The sequence below is a fragment of the Triticum aestivum genome, chromosome 7D, assembly GCF_018294505.1.
Source record: "Triticum aestivum cultivar Chinese Spring chromosome 7D, IWGSC CS RefSeq v2.1, whole genome shotgun sequence".
Taxonomy (NCBI): Eukaryota; Viridiplantae; Streptophyta; class Magnoliopsida; order Poales; family Poaceae; genus Triticum; species Triticum aestivum.
In genome coordinates this window covers 344511067-344533053 of record NC_057814.1, presented here as the reverse complement: position 1 = coordinate 344533053, position 21987 = coordinate 344511067, and positions in this window count along the sequence as shown.

Sequence of the window (21987 nt, the reverse complement as noted above, 5' to 3'; positions counted from 1 at the left end):
ACGCCACCGCTCTCCGCCGCCACAGCCGCGCCTTGCTGCCGCCGCTGCTTGCGCCGACGCCCGCGCCGCCTACTGCCGTCGCCGGAGCTGCCTCGCTCGCCGGAGCCGCCGCCCCGCCTCGTCGTTGACCTCGCTGCCGTCGACAAAGAAAAAACCAACGAAAACCGCCGGTAAAACCGCCGAGCCGCCCCGGTTTATTTTTGTTTTCTTCGGTTTTTCGAACGTTTTTTTAATTAGTGGACGTTCGCTCGTTTAGGATCCGGAGCTGACAGATTCGTTAGTTAGCGTTCGGCAGCGAACGTTTGTTGTTTAGTATTTTTCTTTTTCCTTTTAATTTCGGCCAGGGACCCATCCGTGAATATTTTATTTATAGATTAGTCCCTAATCTTCAAACCTTTGTTACTTTTTACTCGTTTATTCAAATCCAGCGAAACCAACGCTCACGTCTTCGTTATGATTCCCTCTATCCAGTAATCCAACTTAAACATGTTTTTGAAAGTTTGAAAATTTGAATTCAAACAGTTTTCTATTTGACCTTCGTTTGATCATAACTTAAGTTTTATAACTCCGATTTAGTTGATTCTTTTTGCAAATTAAAGCTCTTGACCTAAACTTTCTGATAAGGCAAAATTCACATAATTTTGGTACTATTAGAAATTGTTTATGTTGCAAAGAGTTATTTGCTTGGTTTTGATGCTTTCGGAATTGTCTTCTTCGTTCTTCCCGATCTTTTGAGTGATTGCTTATGTGTGGTTACCATTGATTGCTTATGATAGATTGACCGGAGTGTGACGAGTAGACCTATCAAGAGTTATGAGTGCGAATCATCTTCATCAACAGTACAGGCAAGTTCACACTTTGATCATATCCCTTTCATACCCAGTTTTTATGCATTAGTTTCACCCCCAAACATTGCATGGTTAGGATTTGATAACATGTGGGTATTGGGAAGTAGTTGATGAGGTAGAACCTATTGCCCTGTAAGATTATTATTTAATGGTTAACTTAAGGTGGCTACTTTAATACACATCTGGGTGGATTGGTTGGGGCACCCTGGAGCACCCAGTGGTTTGCCCGGGCACCTGGAGAACCCAGTGCTTGCCCAAGGGGATCCCGGAGGACCCGTGTGATCACCCTATGGAATGCCACCCAGGCTCAAAGGGATCATAAGATTATTCATGCTAGAAACTTCCGTGTGCAGCCACAAGCTATTATGGGCTCGAGCATAGTTGAGTAGGTTACACGACCTCTTGAAGAGGTGGGCTAGCAGATGTAGGGGAAAGTAGGTGTAACTGTCCACCCGGAGTAACGAGTTATTGTTTCTAAAAGACTGTGTCTCGGTCATCCGTTTCTCAAACACCATGTAGTGCGAGAAATCAAACGGAGGAGATCGAGTCTTGTGGGGAAAAGTGCGCAAACCTTTGCAGAGTGTACAATCTAATCATGGTTAGCCGTGTCCCCGGTTATGGGCAATTTTGAGTCTCTGGTCTTTGGATATTCATGTTGATCTCAACACTTTAATTATTAATTTGATTTGGGGTAATGAATATTATTTTGGGATTGAGTTGGAGGAACCTTCTCAATATTTTCAACCAACTTTGTAGTTAAATAAATTATATTCCTTTGCAGTAGGGAAAAATTGGCTTTTCGCAAAAACATTATAACCATAGAGCTTTTCCACCAGCCAAATATGCATGTAGTGATAGTTATTATTCATCATTATCCTATGGTGTGAATCTGCCAGTACATTAAATGTACTGACCCTTTGTGGCTGCAACGTCTCACGTTGCAGGATCTTACGACGAGTAAGTGATACGTTAGGGTTATGATTTCTACACTCAACTTTGCCATTGGTGTTGATGGGAATCCACAACCTTGTTACTTCCGCTATTTGGATTGAGGTAATAATATTTTACGTTACTTTATACATGTGATTTACCTCTGTTATAAATCCTTCGAGTACTATGTGTGTCAGCATACCGATCCAGGGATGACACTTAAGCACAGAGACTTGACCGTCTGAGGTTGGGTCGCTACAAGATGATATCAGAGCACATGTTGACTGTAGGACGTGACCCTAGAAACTGGCAAGCCATAGGAAAAGATTTTTCTCTACAACTTTCTTTTCAAAAAGATCTTTTACCTCTCTTCTCTTCTGAGCTTATTCAAATAATTCCTTTTAGTGAGACCATATCCCTTTCCTCTTTTGACCACTCGAAGATTCGACTGATGAGACCACTCCAAGAAGTACAAGATATCGGACAACCACAACCACTACGGAATGAAGGAGATTCTACCGTGCATCTGAATAATGGAAACTACAACAGTTGAAGACTCCGAAGACTAGGAGAATTTGTAGGCTCTGAAGAATTCCCAGATTTTTATGACCTAGGAAGGCTACCCTTATGGAACTTGGCAGACTATGGAAGTTGTCAATACCCGAGATCAAGGTGTATCGGAGGAAGACCGGAGCATGGAGAGTTAAAAAAACTCAAAGTTCTGTCAAGGAAAATCCTAAGGCAGGAGATATCAACTATGGAGAGATAGCTCATGGAAATGACAAGAGTAGAAACACGGCTATCCATGATGTTATCGCCCGCTTATGCTACTGTCACCGTGCTGAGTTAAGCATGCATATGCATGGAAGGATTGGATGGTAGAAGGCTGATGGAGCACCTATCAGCAAGATGAAGTTTTAACCTTAGCCGGTGTATCACCAGGATCTGGAGTATTACATCAAGAAGTTTAAGATGGACCTGCAGGAAGCTATATTTTGACAAGGAAGCATTTCGTGAAGAACTTAGGACCCAGAAGTTGAAGTAGCCAAACTGGAGGAGCAGAACCTCGAGAAACCAGAGATTTGTTAGGAATTGAAGGACCGCAGGACCATGGCTCATGTCGAGGTTGATGAAACCCAGAAGTTTGGAACGCAACTCCAGAAATATTAAAGGACGTCACGATAGACTTTGCGACAACAGAGATGATCTGGCAAAAGAACTTGAGAAGGTCAAGCACGATTAGAAGAAGCCATCGAAGACATGAACAAGACTTGAAGAGTTTGGCGATTTTGAAGATTCATTGACCTTTAGAAGACCAAACCCCTGTTATACCTACGTTAGATGTGACGTTTGTGAGCTGTCATTTGTTTGATGTTTTTCTCGACAGCCACAAATAAAATCTGCATTTTTCAAAACTTTTCTTTGTGTGCATCCCTCTCTATCTCTCTTATCCCACCCCAAACCCATGGACCCAACAGAGGATGAAAGGAGATAAACTCATGTTTCCTGGACCGATAAGTCAATTGGAGACAGACCGATGTATTCAGAACACGGAGGATCACATGGAGAATAACACTATAGCTGGAAAGGATATGACCCAGCGTACTCTTCAGTGCTTTGAAAGAGGTGCTACTACTTGGTGGAGGATGTACCAAACCATCAATGGATGGCAAGGAATAACCACTTGGAAAGAATTAAGCTGTCTATGCTAAAGTCTCGTCTTGTGTCCCAGAAATTGAAGCCTTATGGAAATGGTATGAAGAAACCCTGTGCATGCAAGCTTTGTGGAGAAATAGGACACAACCATAAAAATACACAAGGACGAATGCCTTAATTGTGAAGGAAGTCACCCAGCTGAAGAATGCCCAACTAGGCAGACCACTTGTTTCTTGTGTGAAGGGACTACCCACTACCCTGCTCAGTGTCACGCTTACCCCATGGTACAAAGAACCATCCAGCAGAAGAAAGAAGCAATGAAAGGAGCCCTCGTGGAAATTTTAGAAGAACCTGTGATGAAGGAAGAGGTGGAGGACACACCCAAAGAAGAACCAATTAAACCTTGCACCAAGTCATGCTATTCATGTGGAGAAGAAGGACACATCTCCCAGAATTGTATGAATGGGGACCTAGTAGAAATCCCGACAGAGGAAGTAGAGTATGACCCACAGGAAATAGAAGCCCTGATTGGAACAGAAAAGTCCAGGAAGAGAAATAGATTGGATTCCAAGAAGGACCTGAGTCATATCATATGTTTTAGGTGCAAGGAGTCAGGGCACTACTTCAGCAGTTGCCCAAAAAGGAAAGCCGAGGACCCAAGGAGGCTATGTAATCATAGGAAACCTCGAGACTTGTCGGAAATAATATGTTTTCATTGCAATGAAGCAGGGCACTTTTCCAGAGATTGTCCCAAAGAGAAGGAGACTTGGGATAAATAGTTGTGTCTGCATAGTAGTAGAAGTGAGAACACTTCCTTTATATTGAGGCGATGAGTTAAGGCATGTAATGGAAATGCAGGAGATTGAAATCGTTGGAGAATCAATAAAGTTAGCATTGTTGGTACTGATACGGATTTTATGAGTTGTTACTCTAGGGAGAAAGATTTTGACCATTTTCGAGGATATGATAAATATGGTCTATGGATGAGTTTGTGCAATTTAATGGTTAACTTGAGTGTTCCATGACAGATGTGAGATTATTATTTAATGGTTAACTTAAGGTGGCTACTTTAATACACATCTGGGTGGATTGGTTGGGGCACCCTGGAGCACCCAGTGGTTTGCCCGGGCACCTGGAGAACCCAGTGCTTGCCCAAGGGGATCCCGGAGGACCCGTGTGATCACCCTATGGAATGCCACCCAGGCTCAAAGGGATCATAAGATTATTCATGCTAGAAACTTTCGTGTGCAGCCACAAGCTATTATGGGCTCTAGCATAGTTGAGTAGGTTACATGACCTCTTGAAGAGGTGGGCTAGCAGATGTAGGGGAAAGTAGGTGTAACTGTCCACCCGGAGTAAAGAGTTATTGTTTCTGAAAGACTGTGTCTCGGTCATCCGTTTCTCAAACACCATGTAGTGCGTGAAAATAAATGGAGGAGATCGAGTCTTGTGGGGAAAAGTGTGCAAACCTTTGCAGAGTGTACAATCTAATCATGGTTAGACGTGTCCCCGGTTATGGACAATTTTGAGTCTCTGGTCTTTGGATATTCATGTTGATCTGAACACTTTAATTATTAAGTTGATTTGGGGTAATGATTATTATTTTGGGATTGAGTTGGAGGAACCTTCTCAATATTTTCAACCAACTTTGTAGTTAAATAAATTATATTCCTTTGCAGTAGGGAAAAATTGGCTTTTCGCAAAAACATTATAACCATAGAGCTTTTCCACCGGCCAAATATGCATGTAGTGATAGTTATTATTCATCATTATCCTATGGTGTGAATTTGCCAGTACATTCAATGTACTAACCCTTTGTGGCTGCAACGTCTCATGTTGCAGGATCTTACGACGAGTAAGTGATACGTTAGGGTTACGATTTCTACACTCAACTTTGTCGTTGGTGTTGATGGGAATCCACAACCTTGTTACTTCCGCTATTTGGATTGAGGTAATAATATTTTACGTTACTTTATACATGTGATTTACCTCTGTTATAAATCCTTCGAGTACTGTGTGTGTCAGCATACCGATCCAGGGATGACACTTAAGCACAGAGACTTGACCGTCTGAGGTCGGGTCGCTACAAATCTGCAAACATTTTATTCAACAGGAGAAGACAAGGTAAAATGTGCTCTTTATTAGATCCACAGTTATTAATATGACAGCCACTCAACATTTTCATCGTGGTCTTCTCCTTGATACGACTCGAATAAAAAGGAAAGAAATTCAGAGAAACACACTGAAATATTTTTGGAGTTTTTGGTTTTCTTGAATAAGGAAATAAAAGGGAAAAGCAAAAACGAGAAAACTATTTACACGGGAAAGCTCCCAACAAGCAAAATAAGAACGAGGAAATCTTTTGGGGTTTTCTTTTTTAATATTGCAACTAAGCATGCATAAAAAGTAAACTAACTACAACTAATTTTTTTGGTTTTTCTAAAGTTTTTTCAAATACACAAGAAGAAAGCAAGAAAATTAATTTAAGCATGGATGATACAATGAAAAAGTGTGTACACCGACAAATGGAATAAGTGGACCTGAATATAATGTCAGTGAGAAACACGTACTCCCCCAAGCTTAGGCTTTTGGCCTAACTTGGTAAACGGTCAGTAGCCTGGATAGTAGTCGGCGTGGTAGCTCACGGAGGTTCTTGGTGCGGATGCCTCGGCCTGCCGTGCTGCCTCCACTGCCGCGTTGTGAGCTCGGGCCTCGCTCTCAAGAACAAAATATCTTCCTCTGCTGTGATAGTCAAAAAGAGTAGGCGCAGGCAAATATGTGTGCACAACATATGTTTGGTTAAACAACAGATTGTAAGTGAAGTTATGAATTTTCCTTTGAGGATCTTATGACTTTTTAAAGCATTAAAGTCTAAATATTGCGTAGGTAGGATAGGGTCAAAGGGCAAAGGTGAAACACCCAGCCCTCGTGCTAAGCGCGTGGCATATATTCCACCATAGAAATAGCCACTATTAGCGTTATGCTGCAGTCTGCGTGCAACAATCGCTCCAAGGTTATAACTCCTTTCACCGGTGAGAGCGGTGCGTATGAGGCTCAAGTCTGGAGCACAAAGCGTACTATAGTCTTGCTTGCCTACTATGCATTTCCCGTTAAATAATGTAAAGTACTGAATTGCGGGAAAATGAATACTCTTTATTCTACCTTGTGTCACTCCCCTTGTCTCACCGTAGCAAAGACTAGTCAAGAATGATTTGTACTCAGCCCTTGGCGGTTCGTCAAGTGAACCCCAGAATGGGAGTTTGCAGTGGTGAGAAAAACTCTCTAGTGAGATAGTAAATGGATTTTCATAAAGCTTAAATGACACCCTAGACTCACGGGGATGGAATTTAAATCCTTTGACAAATGATTCGGTGAGAGTGTGGCGTTGCTCGCACTTATCTGAAATGTAGGGACCGAGACCGGCATTGTGAACATATTGCTCGAGATCCTCCTTAATGCCCACATGCATCATATAATCATCGCAAGGCCATAAGCATGTTTTGGTGGTTGCATCTCGAATGGAAATTTCACTTGGTTCGACATAAGACAGACGACCGGAGTTGTCACTAGAAGATGCCCCCGAGGATCTCCTCCTCGAAGAACTCCTTCCAAATAGGTTCATCATGTTCGCGTACAATTTTTTGAAAATTTTTGAGTGCCAAAAATTTATCAACAAAACTTTATAAGATTGATAGCAACTACTCATAAGGATACATAGAGGCCATAGCAAGCATTCAAACTACTTAGAACTCTAAGAATTCAACAAGCAAGCTCATCTATAGCAGCACCAAGAGTAGCTAATTTTTCAAAATATAAACCACTAAAACAAAATCTAATTGGACAAACGGTGGAGTCACATACCAAGCAACAATCCCCTGAAACAGTTTCGAAAACGGAGCTTCGAGCAAAGAGATCAAAATCCGCGGGTTTGAGGGCAAGAACACGGGAGAGAGAGCAATGGAGAATTTTTTCTGGAGGCAAGTGGTGATGTGGTGTGAAGGGATAAGTGAGGGGGCCCATGTGGGGACCACAACCCACCAGGGCGCGCCTAGGGGTCCTAACGCGCCCAGGTGGGTTGTGCCCACCTGGTGCACCTCCCTCTGATGTTATTTGCACCAGAAATTCTTAAATATTCAGAAAAAAATCATATTAAATTTTCAGAGCATTCTGAGAACTTCTATTTTTTGGTCATTTTTTATTGCACGGGGAATTAAGAAAATAGACAAAACATGGCATTTTATTTTATTTAACTAATAAAAACAAAAAACAAAAAGTAGGGACAGAAGGTAGTACTTAATAAATTCATCAACTTCATACCTCTCAAAAATGATCCATTAACAAGGTTGATCAAGTCTTATTAACAACCACTTTCGATTAGCATGAAACCGAAGAACTTTCGTAAATCACTAAGTTACGTGGGATATGAATGTCCCCAACAATAAGCATTTCATATTTATTTTTGACAGTACGTAAAGGTATTTGAAAACTTCCAATAGTGATTCTCGAAGATTTTTCAATAACATTAATACCATTCACTTGGAATTGTTTCTTCGGAAAGTGCACCGTATGCTCATTACCATTGATATGAAAAGTGACCTTGCTTTTATTACAATCAATAACAGCCCCTGCAGGATTCAAGAAGGGTCTACCAAGGATAATCGACATGTTGTCGTCCTCGGGCATCTCAAGTATAACAAAGTCAGTCAAAATAGTAACATTAGCAACAACAACGGGCACATCCTCACAGATACCGATAGGTATGGCAGTTGATTTATCAGCCATTCGCAAAGATATTTCAGTAGGTGTGATTTTATTCAAATAAAGTCTCTTATATAAAGAGAAAGGCATAACACTACCACCAGCTCCTAAATCACACAAAGCAGTTTTCACATAATTCTTTTTGATAGAGCACAAGGTATAGTTGGTATTCCCGAATCTCCAATTTTTTTAGGTACTCCATCTTTAAAAGTATAATTAGCAAGCATAGTGGAGATTCCAGCTTCCGGTATTTTTCTCTTATTGGTGATGATGTCTTTCATGTACTTTGCATAAGGAGGCATTTTCAAGATATTAGTCAAGCGAGTACGCAAAAGACTGGCCTCAGCATCTCAGCAAAGCGTTCAAATTCTTCATCATCTTTCTTTTCAGTTTACTTAGGTGGAAACAGTTGGAAATATGCCCTAGAGGCAATAATAAATGGTTATTATTATATTTCTTTGTTCATGATAATAGTCTATTATTCATGCTATAATTGTATTGTCCGGAAATCGTAATACATGTGTGAATGCATAGACCACAACGTGTCCCTAGTAAGCCTCTAGTTGACTAGCTCGTTGATCAACAGATAGTCGTGGTTTCCTGACTATGGACATTGGATGTCATTGATAACGGGATCACATCATTAGGAGAATGATGTGATGGACAAGACCCAATCCTAAGCATAGCATAAAAGATCGTGTAGTTTCGTTTGCTAGAGCTTTTCCAATGTCAAGTATCTTTTCCTTAGACCATGAGATCGTGCAACTCCCGGATACCGTAGGAGTGCTTTGGGTGTGCCAAACGTCACAACGTAACTGGGTGACTATAAAGGTGCACTACGGGTATCTCCGAAAGTGTCTGTTGGGTTGGCACGGATCGAGACTGGGATTTGTCACTCCGTGTGACGGAGAGGTATCTCTGGGCCCACTCGGTAATGCATCATCATAATGAGCTCAATGTGACTAAGGCGTTAGTCACGGGATCATGCATTGCGGTACGAGTAAAGAGACTTGCCGGTAACGAGATTGAACAAGGTATTGGGATACCGACGATCGAATCTCGCGCAAGTAACATACCGATTGACAAAGGGAATTGCATACGGGATTGATTGAATCCTCGACATCGTGGTTCATCCGATGAGATCATCGTGGAACATGTGGGTGCCAGCATGGGTATCCAGATCCCGTTGTTGGTTATTGACCGGAGAGGCGTCTCGGTCATGTCTGCATGTCTCCCGAACCCGTAGGGTCTACACACTTAAGGTTCGGTGACGCTAGGGTTGTAGAGATATATGTATGCGGAAACCCGAAAGTTGTTCGGAGTCCCGGATGAGATCCCGGACGTCACGAGAGGTTCCGGAATGGTCCGGAGGTGAAGAATTATATATAGGAAGTCCAGTTTCGGCCACCGGGAAAGTTTCGGGGGTTACCGGTATTGTACCGGGACCACCGGAAGGGTCCCGGGGGTCCACCGGGTGGGGCCACCTATCCCGGAGGGCCCCATGGGCTGAAAGTGGAAGGGAACCAGCCCCTAGTGGGCTGGGCGCCCCCCCTTGGGCCTCCCCCATGCGCCTAGGGTTGGGAACCCTAGGGTGGGGGACTTCCCCCTTGGCTTGGGGGGCAAGGCAACCCCTTCCACCCCTTGGCCGCCGCCCCCCCAACCCTAGATGGGTTTTGGCCGGCCCCCCTCCCAAGGGGGCCTATATAAAGGGGGGAGGGAGGGAAGCAACCTACAGCCTTGGGCGCCTCCCTCCTCCCCTGCAACACCTCTCTCTCTCTCGCAGAAGCTCGGCGAAGCCCTGCCGGAGACCCGCTACATCCACCACCACGCCGTCGTGCTGCTGGATCTCCATCAACCTCTCCTTCCCCCTTGCTGGATCAAGAAGGAGGAGACGTCGCTGCACCGTACGTGTGTTGAACGCGGAGGTGCCGTCCGTTCGGCACTCGGTCATCGGTGATTTGGATCACGGCGAGTACGACTCCGTCATCCACGTTCATTGGAACGCTTCCGCTCGCGATCTACAAGGGTATGTAGATGCACTCCCTTCCCCTCGTTGTTAGTACACTCCATAGATGCATCTTGGTGAGCGTAGGAAAATTTTAAAATTATCCTACGATTCCCAACAGTGGCATCATGAGCCAGGCCTATGCGTAGTTACTATGCACGAGTAGAACACAAAGAAGTTGTGGGCGTTGAGTTTGCCAATTCTTCTTGCCGCTACTAGTCTTTTCTTGTTTCGTCGGCATTGTAGGATGAAGCGGCCCGGACCGACCTTACACGTACGCTTACGTGAGACAGGTTCCACCGACTGACATGCACTAATTGCATAAGGTGGCTCGCGGGTGTCTGTCTCTCCTACTTTAGTCGGAACGGATTCGATGAAAAGGGTCCTTATGAAGGGTAAATAGAAATTGGAAAATCACGTTGTGGTCATACGTAGGTAAGAAACGTTCTTGCTAGAAACCTACAAACCACGTAAAAACTTGCAACAACAATTAGAGGACGTCTAACTTGTTTTTGCAGCAAGTGATATATGTGATATGATATGGCCAGAAGATGTGATGAATGATATATGTGATGTATGAGATTGATCATATTCTTCTAATAGGAATCACGACTTGCATGTCGATGAGTATGACAACCGGCAGGAGCCATAGGAGTTGTCTTTATTATTTTGCATGACCTGCGTGTCATTGAATAACGCCATGTAAATTACTTTACTTTGTTGCTAAACGCGTTAGCCATAGAAGTAGAAGTAATCGTTGGCGTGACGACTTCATGAAGACACAATGATGGAGATCATGATGATGTAGATCATGGTGTCATGCCGGTGACGAAGATGATCATGGTGCCCCGAAGATGGAGATCAAAGGAGCATGATGATATTGGCCATATCATGTCACTATTTGATTGCATGTGATGTTTATCATGTTTTTGCATCTTATTTGCTTAGAACGACGGTAGTAAGTAAGATGATCCCTTATATTAATTTCAAGAAAGTGTTCACCCTAACTGTGCACCGTTGCGAAGGTTCGTTGTTTCGAAGCACCACGTGATGATCGGGTGTGATAGATTCTAACGTTCGAATACAACGGGTGTTGACAAGCCTAGCATGTACAGACATGGCCTCGGAACACACGCAATACACTTAGGTTGACTTGACGAGCCTAGCATGTACAGACATGGCCTCGGAACACGGAGGACCGAAAGGTCGAGCATGAGTCTTATAGAAGATACGATCAACATGGAGATGTTCACCGATCTTGACTAGTCCGTCTCACGTGATGATCGGACACGGCCTAGTTAAACTCGGATCATGTTTCACTTAGATGACGAGAGGGATGTCTATCTGAGTGGGAGTTCATTAAATAATTTGATTAGATGAACTCAATTATCATGAACTTAGTCTAAAATCTTTACACTATGTCTTGTAGATCAAATGGCCAACGTTGTCCTCAATTTCAACGCGTTCCTAGAGAAAACCAAGCTGAAAGATGATGGCAGCAACTATACGGACTGGGTCCGGAACCTGAGGCTCATCCTCATAGTAGCCAAGAAAGATTATGTCTTAGAAGCACCGCTAGGTGATGCACCAATCCCACAGAACCAAGACGTTATGAACGCTTGGCGTGCTGATGATTACTCCCTCGTTCAGTGCGGCATGCTTTACAGCTTAGAACCGGGTCTCCAAAAGCGTTTTGAGAAACATGGAGCATATGAGATGTTCGAGGAGCTGAAATTGGTTTTCCAAGCTCATGCCCGGGTCGAGAGATATGATGTCTCCGACAAGTTCTTCAGCTGTAAAATGGAGGAGAACAGTTCTGTTAGTGAGCACATACTCAGAATGTCTGGGTTGCACAACCGCTTGTCTCAGCTGGGAGTTAATCTCCCGGATGACGCGGTCATTGACAGAATCCTCCAGTCGCTTCCACCAAGCTACAAGAGCTTTGTGATGAACTACAATATGCAGGGGATGGAAAAGACCATTCCCGAGGTATATTCAATGCTGAAATCAACGGAAGGGGAGATCAGAAAAGAACATCAAGTGTTGATGGTGAATAAAACCACTAAGTTCAAGAAGGGCAAGGGTAAGAAGAACTTCAAGAAGGACGGCAAGGGAGTTGCCGTGCCCGGTAAACCAGTTACTGGGAAGAAGTCGAAGAATGGACCCAAGCCTGAAACTGAGTGCTTTTATTGCAAGGGAAGTGGTCACTGGAAGTGGAACTGCCCCAAATACTTAGCGGACAAGAAGAAGGCCGGCAACACCAAAGGTATATGTGATATACATGTAATTGATGTGTACCTTACCAGTACTCGTAGTAGCTCCTGGGTATTTGATACCGGTGCGGTTGCTCATATTTGTAACTCAAAACAGGAACTACGGAATAAACGGAGACTGGCGAAGGACGAGGTGACGATGCGCTTCGGGAATGGTTCCAAGGTCGATGTGATCGCCGTCGGCACGCTACCTCTGCATCTACCCACGGGATTAGTTGTAAACCTCAATAATTGTTATTTAGTGCCAGCTTTGAGCATGAACATTGTATCTGGATCTCGTTTAATTCGAGATGGCTACTCATTTAAATCCGAGAATAATGGTTGTTCTATTTATTTGAGAGATATGTTTTATGGTCATGCCCCGCTGGTCAATGGTTTATTTTTGATGAATCTCGAACGTGATGTTACACATGTTCATAGTGTGAACACCAAAAGATGTAAAGTTGATAACGATAGTCCCACATACTTGTGGCACTGCCGCCTTGGTCACATTGGTGTCAAGCGCATGAAGAAGCTCCATGCAGATGGACTTTTGGAGTCTCTTGATTACGAATCATTTGACACGTGCGAACCATGCCTCATGGGTAAGATGACCAAGACTCCGTTCTCCGGAACAATGGAGCGAGCAACCAACTTATTGGAAATCATACATACCGATGTGTGCGGTCCAATGAGTGTTGAGGCTCGCGGAGGATATCGTTATGTTCTCACTCTCACTGATGATTTAAGTAGATATGGGTATGTCTACCTAATGAAACACAAGTCTGAAACCTTTGAAAAGTTCAAGGAATTTCAGAGTGAGGTTGAGAATCAATGTGACAGGAAAATAAAATTCTTACGATCAGATCGTGGTGGAGAATATTTAAGTCACGAGTTTGGTGCACACCTAAGGAAATGTGGAATAGTTTCACAACTCACGCCGCCTGGAACACCTCAGAGAAATGGTGTGTCCGAACGTCGTAATCGCACTCTATTGGATATGGTGCGATCTATGATGTCTCTTACCGATTTACCGCTCTCATTTTGGGGCTATGCTTTAGAGACTGCCGCATTCACTTTAAATAGGGCTCCGTCGAAATCCGTTGAGACGACACCGTACGAATTATGGTTTGGGAAGAAACCTAAGCTGTCGTTTCTAAAAGTTTGGGGATGCGATGCTTATGTCAAGAAACTTCAACCTGAAAAGCTCGAACCCAAGTCGGAAAAATGCGTCTTCATAGGATACCCTAAGGAAACTATTGGGTATACCTTCTACCTCAGATCCGAAGGCAAGATCTTCGTTGCCAAGAACGGGTCCTTTCTGGAGAAGGAGTTTCTCTCGAAAGAATTGAGTGGGAGGAAAGTGGAACTTGATGAGGTGATAGTCACCCCTTCTGAACCGGAAAGTAGCGCAGCGCGGGAAAATGTTCCTGTGGTGCCTACACCGACTGGGGAGGAAGTTAATGATGATGATCATGAAGCTTCAGATCAAGTCACTGAACTTTGTAGGTCCACAAGGACACGTTCCGCACCAGAGTGGTACGGCAACCCTGTCCTGGAAATCATGTTGTTAGACAACGGTGAACCTTCGAACTATGAAGAAGCAATGGCGGGCCCAGATTCCGACAAATGGCTAGAAGCCATGAAATCCGAGATAGAATCCATGTATGAAAACAAAGTATGGACTTTGACTGACTTGCCCGAAGAGCGGCGAGCCATAGAAAACAAATGGATCTTTAAGAAGAAGACGGACGCAGATGGTAATGTGACCATCTACAAAGCTCGACTTGTCGCTAAGGGTTATCGACAAGTTCAAGGGGTTGACTACGATGAGACTTTCTCACCCGTAGCGAAGCTGAAGTCCGTCCGAATCATGTTAGCAATTGCCGCATACTATGATTATGAGATATGGCAGATGGACGTCAAAACGGCATTCCTTAACGGCTTCCTTAAGGAAGAGTTGTATATGATGCAGCCGGAAGGTTTTGTCGATCCTAAGAATGCTAACAAAGTATGCAAGCTCCAGCGCTCAATCTATGGGCTGGTGCAAGCATCTCGGAGTTGGAACATTCGCTTTGATGAGATGATCAAAGCGTTTGGGTTTACACAGACTTATGGAGAAGCCTGTGTTTACAAGAAAGTAAGTGGGAGCTCTGTAGCATTTCTCATATTATATGTGGATGACATACTATTGATGGGAAATGATATAGAATTCTTGGAAAGTATAAAGGCCTATTTGAATAAGTGTTTTTCAATGAAGGACCTTGGAGAAGCTGCTTATATATTAGGCATCAAGATCTATAGAGATAGATCAAGACGCCTCATTGGTCTTTCACAGAGTACATACCTTGACAAGATATTGAAGAAGTTCAGTATGGATCAGTCCAAGAAGGGGTTCTTGCCTATATTGCAAGGTGCGCAATTGAGCACGGCTCAATGTCCGACCACGGCAGAAGATATAGAAAAGATGAGTGTCATCCCCTATGCCTCGGCCATAGGGTCTATTATGTATGCCATGCTGTGTACCAGACCTGATGTAAACCTTGCCGTAAGTTTGGTAGGAAGGTACCAAAGTAATCCCGGCATGGAACACTGGACAGCGGTCAAGAATATCCTGAAGTACCTGAAGAGGACTAAGGATATGTTTCTCGTTTATGGAGGTAACGAAGAGCTCGTCGTAAAGGGTTACGTCGATGCTAGCTTCAACACAGATCTGGATGACTCGAAGTCACAGACCGGATACGTGTATATTTTGAATGGAGGAGCAGTAAGCTGGTGCAGTTGCAAGCAAAGCGTCGTGGCGGGATCTACATGTGAAGCGGAGTACATGGCAGCCTCGGAGGCAGCACAGGAAGCAGTCTGGATGAAGGAGTTCATTACCGACCTAGGGGTGATTCCCAATGCGTCGGGCCCAATGACTCTCTTCTGTGACAACACTGGAGCCATTGCCCTTGCGAAGGAGCCCAGGTTTCACAGGAAGACCAGGCATATCAAGCGTCGCTTCAACTCCATTCGTGAAAGTGTTCAAAATGGAGACATAGATTTTTGTAAAGTACATACGGACCTGAATGTAGCAGATCCGTTGACTAAACCTCTCCCTAGGGCAAAACATGATCAACACCAGGACGGAATGGGTGCTCGATTCATCACAATGTAACTAGATTATTGACTCTAGTGCAAGTGGGAGACTGTTGGAAATATGCCCTAGAGGCAATAATAAATGGTTATTATTATATTTCTTTGTTCATGATAATAGTCTATTATTCATGCTATAATTGTATTGTCCGGAAATCGTAATACATGTGTGAATGCATAGACCACAACGTGTCCCTAGTAAGCCTCTAGTTGACTAGCTCGTTGATCAACAGATAGTCGTGGTTTCCTGACTATGGACATTGGATGTCATTGATAACGGGATCACATCATTAGGAGAATGATGTGATGGACAAGACCCAATCCTAAGCATAGCATAAAAGATCGTGTAGTTTCGTTTGCTAGAGCTTTTCCAATGTCAAGTATCTTTTCCTTAGACCATGAGATCGTGCAACTCCCGGATACCGTAGGAGTGCTTTGGGTGTGCCAAACGTCACAACGTAACTGGGTGACTATAAAGGTGCACTACGGGTATCTCCGAAAGTGTCTGTTGGGTTGGCACGGATCGAGACCGGGATTTGTCACTCCGTGTGACGGAGAGGTATCTCTGGGCCCACTCGGTAATGCATCATCATAATGAGCTCAATGTGACTAAGGCGTTAGTCACGGGATCATGCATTGCGGTACGAGTAAAGAGACTTGCCGGTAACGAGATTGAACAAGGTATTGGGATACCGACGATCGAATCTCGCGCAAGTAACATACCGATTGACAAAGGGAATTGCATACGGGATTGATTGAATCCTCGACATCGTGGTTCATCCGATGAGATCATCGTGGAACATGTGGGAGCCAACATGGGTATCCAGATCCCGCTGTTGGTTATTGACCGGAGAGGCGTCTCGGTCATGTCTGCATGTCTCCCGAACCCGTAGGGTCTACACACTTAAGGTTCGGTGACGCTAGGGTTGTAGAGATATATGTATGCGGAAACCCAAAAGTTGTTCGGAGTCCCGGATGAGATCCTGGACGTCACGAGAGGTTCCGGAATGGTCCGGAGGTGAAGAATTATATATAGGAAGTCCAGTTTCGGCCACCGGGAAAGTTTCGGGGGTTACCGGTATTGTACCGGGACCACCGGAAGGGTCCCGGGCGTCCACCGGGTGGGGCCACCTATCCCGGAGGGGCCCATGGGCTGAAAGTGGAAGGGAACCAGCCCCTAGTGGGCTTGGCGCCCCCCCTTGGGCCTCCCCCCATGCGCCTAGGGTTGGGAACCCTAGGGTGGGGGACTTCCCCCTTGGCTTGGGGGGCAAGGCAACCCCTTCCACCCCTTGGCCGCCGCCCCCCAACCCTCGATGGGTTTTGGCCGGCCCCCCTCCCAAGGGGGCCTATATAAAGGGGGGGAGGGAGGGCAGCAACCTACAGCCTTGGGCGCCTCCCTCCTCCCCTGCAACACCTCTCTCTCTCTCTCTCGCAGAAGCTCGGCGAAGCCCTGCCGGAGACCCGCTACATCCACCACCACGCCGTCGTGCTGCTGGATCTCCATCAACCTCTCCTTCCCCCTTGCTGGATCAAGAAGGAGGAGACGTCGCTGCACCGTACGTGTGTTGAACGCGGAGGTGTCGTCCGTTCGGCACTCGGTCATCGGTGATTTGGATCACGGCGAGTACGACTCCGTCATCCACGTTCATTGGAACGCTTCCGCTCGCGATCTACAAGGGTATGTAGATGCACTCCCTTCCCCTCGTTGTTAGTACACTCCATAGATGCATCTTGGTGAGTGTAGGAAAATTTTAAAATTATGCTACGATTCCCAACAGAAAGGGCATAGGTTTTTGAACCCACGGTTCTCTTTCTTTACCATGTTGTGTAGCCACAAAGTCAATTTTATCATATATTTTATTCTTAGGTTGTGGGTTTTCAAGATCAACAGGTGGCTCTATCTCAACATCATGGTCTGGTTCTTTATTATTTGGTTGAGCATCTTCATGAAACTCATCATTATCTTTTTCATTATCAGAAGGCGAGTGTTCATTACCAGACTGAGTTTCAGTATCAGAGATAGAAGTTTCATTATCATTATCAGGAGGTTTTTCTATTTCAGGTTCACTAGAAGCATGCAAAGTCCTATCATTTTTCTTCTTCTTTTTCTTTTTAGAAGGACTATGTGCATCAGTGTTATTTCTTTGTGAGTCTTGTTCTATTCTTTTTTGGGTGTCCCTCAGGATAAAGTGGTTCCTGGGCATTTTACCTCCTCTAGTTGCAACTCTGACAGCATAGTCATGTATATTGTTATTCATTTCATCTAGCAACTCTCTTTGAGATTTAGCAACGTGTTCTAATTGAGTTTGAACCATAGAAGCATGCTTTCCAACACCTCTAACATCATTTGAGATTCTAAATAACAAGTCACTCAAGCGAGCAATCATATCAGAATTATATTTCAATTGTTTCATAACATTTGCATTGAAGTGATCTTGTTTTCTAATGTAGTTTTCAAACTCATAAAGGCATTGACTAGGGTGCATATTGTGAGTATTGTCATTGTCATTGAACTTCATTAGAGAATTTACCTCTACCACCTTAGGCAGTGGTGGTGTATTAAGCCCATGTATTTCTTCAATAGGAGGTAAATCTCTATCAGCCTCAGCTTTAATACCCTTTTCCTTCATAGATTTCTTCACCTCTTGCATATCTTCAGTATTGAGATATAATATACCACTCTTCTTCGGAGTGGGTTTAGGCGGTGGTTCAGGAAGAGTCCAATCATCATAAATTTTCAATATGTTATTCAATAATTCTTCAGCTTGCCCAACAGTTCGTTCCCTGAAAACACAACCAGCACAACCATCTAGGAAGTCCCTAGAAGCATTGGTTAGTCCATTATAGAAGATATCAAGTATTTCATTTTTCTTAAGAGGATGATCAGGCAAAGCATTAAGTAATTGGCAAAGCCTCCCCCAAGCTTGTGGGAGACTCTCTTCTTTAATTTGCACAAAGTTAAATATTTCCTGCAAAGCAGCTTGTTTCTTAAGAGCAGGGAAATATTTTTCAGAGAAGTAATAAATCATATCCTGGAGACTACGCACACAACCAGGAGCAAGAGTATTGTACCAAGATTTAGCATCACCCTTTAATGAGAAAGGAAATAATTTGAGAATAAAGTAATAGCGATTCTTCTCATCATGAGTAAAAAGGGTGGCTATGTCATTCAACTTAGTAAGATGTGCCACAACAGTTTCAGTTTCATAACCATGGAAAGGATCATATTCAACCAAAGTAATTAACTCTGGGTCGATAGAGAATTCATAATCCTTATCATCAATAAAGATCGGTGAAGTAGCAAACTTAGGATCATATTTCATTCTAGCATTCAGAGATTTTTCTTTATACTTGCATAATAATTTCTCTAGATCATCTCTATCCCTACAAGCAAGAATATCTCTAGTTGTCTCCTCATTCATAACATAACCTTCCGGTACCTTAGGCAATTCATATCTAGGAAGGCTAGTTCTAGCAGGTGTTTCAGGAGTTTCAGTTTCAAGCTCATCATCAGATTCAACAACATCATGTTGTATTACTCTAGCAATTTGTTCATCAAGAAAGTCACCAAATGGCACATCATCATTATCAAGCAAGGTAATAGCATCATCATAAGCATTATCCATAGCAGAAGTGGCATCATCAATAACTTGCGACATATCAGAATTGATAGCATGTGGTGGTGTTGCAAGTTTACTTATAATAGAAGGTGAATCTAAAGCAGAACTGGATGACAGTTCCTTACCTCCCCTCGTCTTTGAGGAAGAATCTTAGTCTTAGCATCCTTCAGAATTCTTCATAGTGATAAATTTATAATAATCCCAAGTGACTCAACAAATATAGCTATGCTCCCCGGCAACGGCGCCAGAAAAAGGTCTTGATAACCAACAAGTATAGGGGATCGCAGTTTTTGAGGGTAGAGTATTCAACCCAAATTTATAGATTCGACACAAGGGGAGCCAAAGAATATTTGAAGGTATTAGAAGCTGAGTTGTCAATTCAACCACACCTGGAGATTAATTATCTGCAGCAAAGTGATCAGTAGCAAAGTAATATGATAGTTTGGATAATAGTGACAACAGTAACAGTAACAGTAACAGTGATAACAGTAGTTTTGTAACAAGTGCAACAGTAACAGCAACAGTAGTAACTTAGCAAGATCAATATAAGATAAATTCGTAGGCATTGGATCGGTGACTTGTTGGATGATATTCATCATGAGACAGTTATAACGTAGGGCGATACGTCACTAGCTCCAGTTCATCAATATAATGTAGGCATGTATTCCGTAAATAGTCATACGTGCTTATGGAAAGAACTTGCATGACATCTTTTGTCCTACCCTCCCGTGGCAGCGGGGTCCAATTGGAAACTAAGGGATATTAAGGCCTCCTTTTAATAGAGAACCGGAACAAAGCATTAACACATGGTGAATACATGAACTCCTCAAACTACGGTCATCACCGGGAGTGGTCCCGACTATTGTCACTCCGGGGTTGCAGGATCATAACATGTAGTAGGTGGATATACTTGCAAGATCGGATCTAGAATATGGATATAATGGTGATAACATAAAACGGTTCAGATCTGAATTCATGGCACCCGGGCCCAAAGTGACAAGCATTAAGCATGGCAAAGTCATAGCAACATCAATCTTAGAACATAGTAGATACTAGGGATCAGGCCCTAACAAAACTAACTCGATTACATGATGAACCTCATCTAACTCCTCACCGACCAGCGAGCCTACGAAGGAATTACTCACTCCCGGTGGGGAGCATCATGGAATTGGCGATGGAGAAGGGTTGGTGATGACGAAGAACGAAGATCCCCCTCTCCGGAGCCCCAAACGGACTCCAAATATGGCCTCCCGATGAAGAACGGGACGTGACGGTGGCTCCATCTCGTGGATCACGATAATTCTTTCTCCCTGATTTTTTTTCTAGAAAAATAGGATTTTATAGCATCGGTTTCAGGATCTGCGGAGCCACCAGGTGGGGAGAACCCACCTGGGCACGCCAGGAGGGGGCGCACCCTAGTGGGTTTTGCCCACCCAGGTGCCCCCCTCCGGTGGATCTTGGCTCCAGAAATTCTTATTTATTGTATAAAAAATCCTCGCAAAGTTTCGTTCCATTCCGAGAACTTTTATTTCTGCACAAAAACGACGCCATGGTAGTTCTGCTGAAAATAGCGTCAGTCCGGGGTTAGTTTCATTCAAATCATGCAAATTAGAGTCCAAAATAAGAGGAAACGCGTTAGGAAAAGTAGATACGTTGGAGACGTATCAGCATCGTACGAGACTCGTAGATTGGTAGTACTATTTTGACCTTAATATGCAATAGACTTAGATTTTATTAACCATTCACGACGAGGGATCCAGCCGGAAGCAGAGCAATGGCAAACGTCATCGCAACAAGATGTAGATGATTAGATTCTCGTTTCTCCTAGTTCAGTATGCATGTAATTGCTTGCTTTGGTGTGTGGAAATGTTATGTGTGTAGTCACTTATGTAATTGTATGCTTAATTTGGTCATGCAAGGTAGTTCTTATAAGTATATATGTTGATGTTCTGTAGACAGAGCATATTACATCGCACACGGACCACACTAGGGAACCCGTCGGTCATGAATTCATCAATCGTAGGTGGTTCTATACCAGCAAGCGTTTGCCCACAACACACACGGCTTATTCCATCACAAACAGCTCGGATGGATCAACTGTATACCACGTATCGCACACGCAACTCTAATCTGATTCGTGCTTGATGTCTCCGCCATCGCTCGCATAGTTCGTCTTATTTGCCATGTATCACTGTGCCGGCCTCCGCTCACATCCCTCGGCGCGCAGTGTTCGCCGTTAGGCGCCGCAGTGTGGTGTGCTCACTGTTAGGTGACGCGGCGTGCTCTGCTCGCATCCGTCGGCGCACTCTATTTGCGTACCTCCACGCGCTCGGCTTGTGGACAGCTTTTCCTTGCGTGTTCAACTGCTATATGCATATATATGGTTGCTCGCCGTTGAGGCGACCGCGGAACGCTCTGCTCACGTCCCTCCATGCACGCTCTGCCAGCGGTTGGGCCTGCGCACGATCATGTCGGGGGGCCCATATGCATGCGGTTGCGCCGCGCGCGTCGCCACGATGTAGTTATGTGCGACACGATGGAGTTACGCGCTGCAAATTAGAACTGCCATCCGGGCGTGCCGATATTCCAGGCCGTCCAGCTTCCCCTTTAATTCCCGCGGCCATGATAACCTTAGTCTCTTCAACCTTCGGCCGTCCAGCTTCCCCTTTAATTCCCGCGGCCATGATAACCTTAGTCTCTTCAACCTTTCGATCGCGCCCGACAACACAACAAGCACATCCACGACGACACATAGAGAGGGGATGTCTAGCGGCGCTCCAATG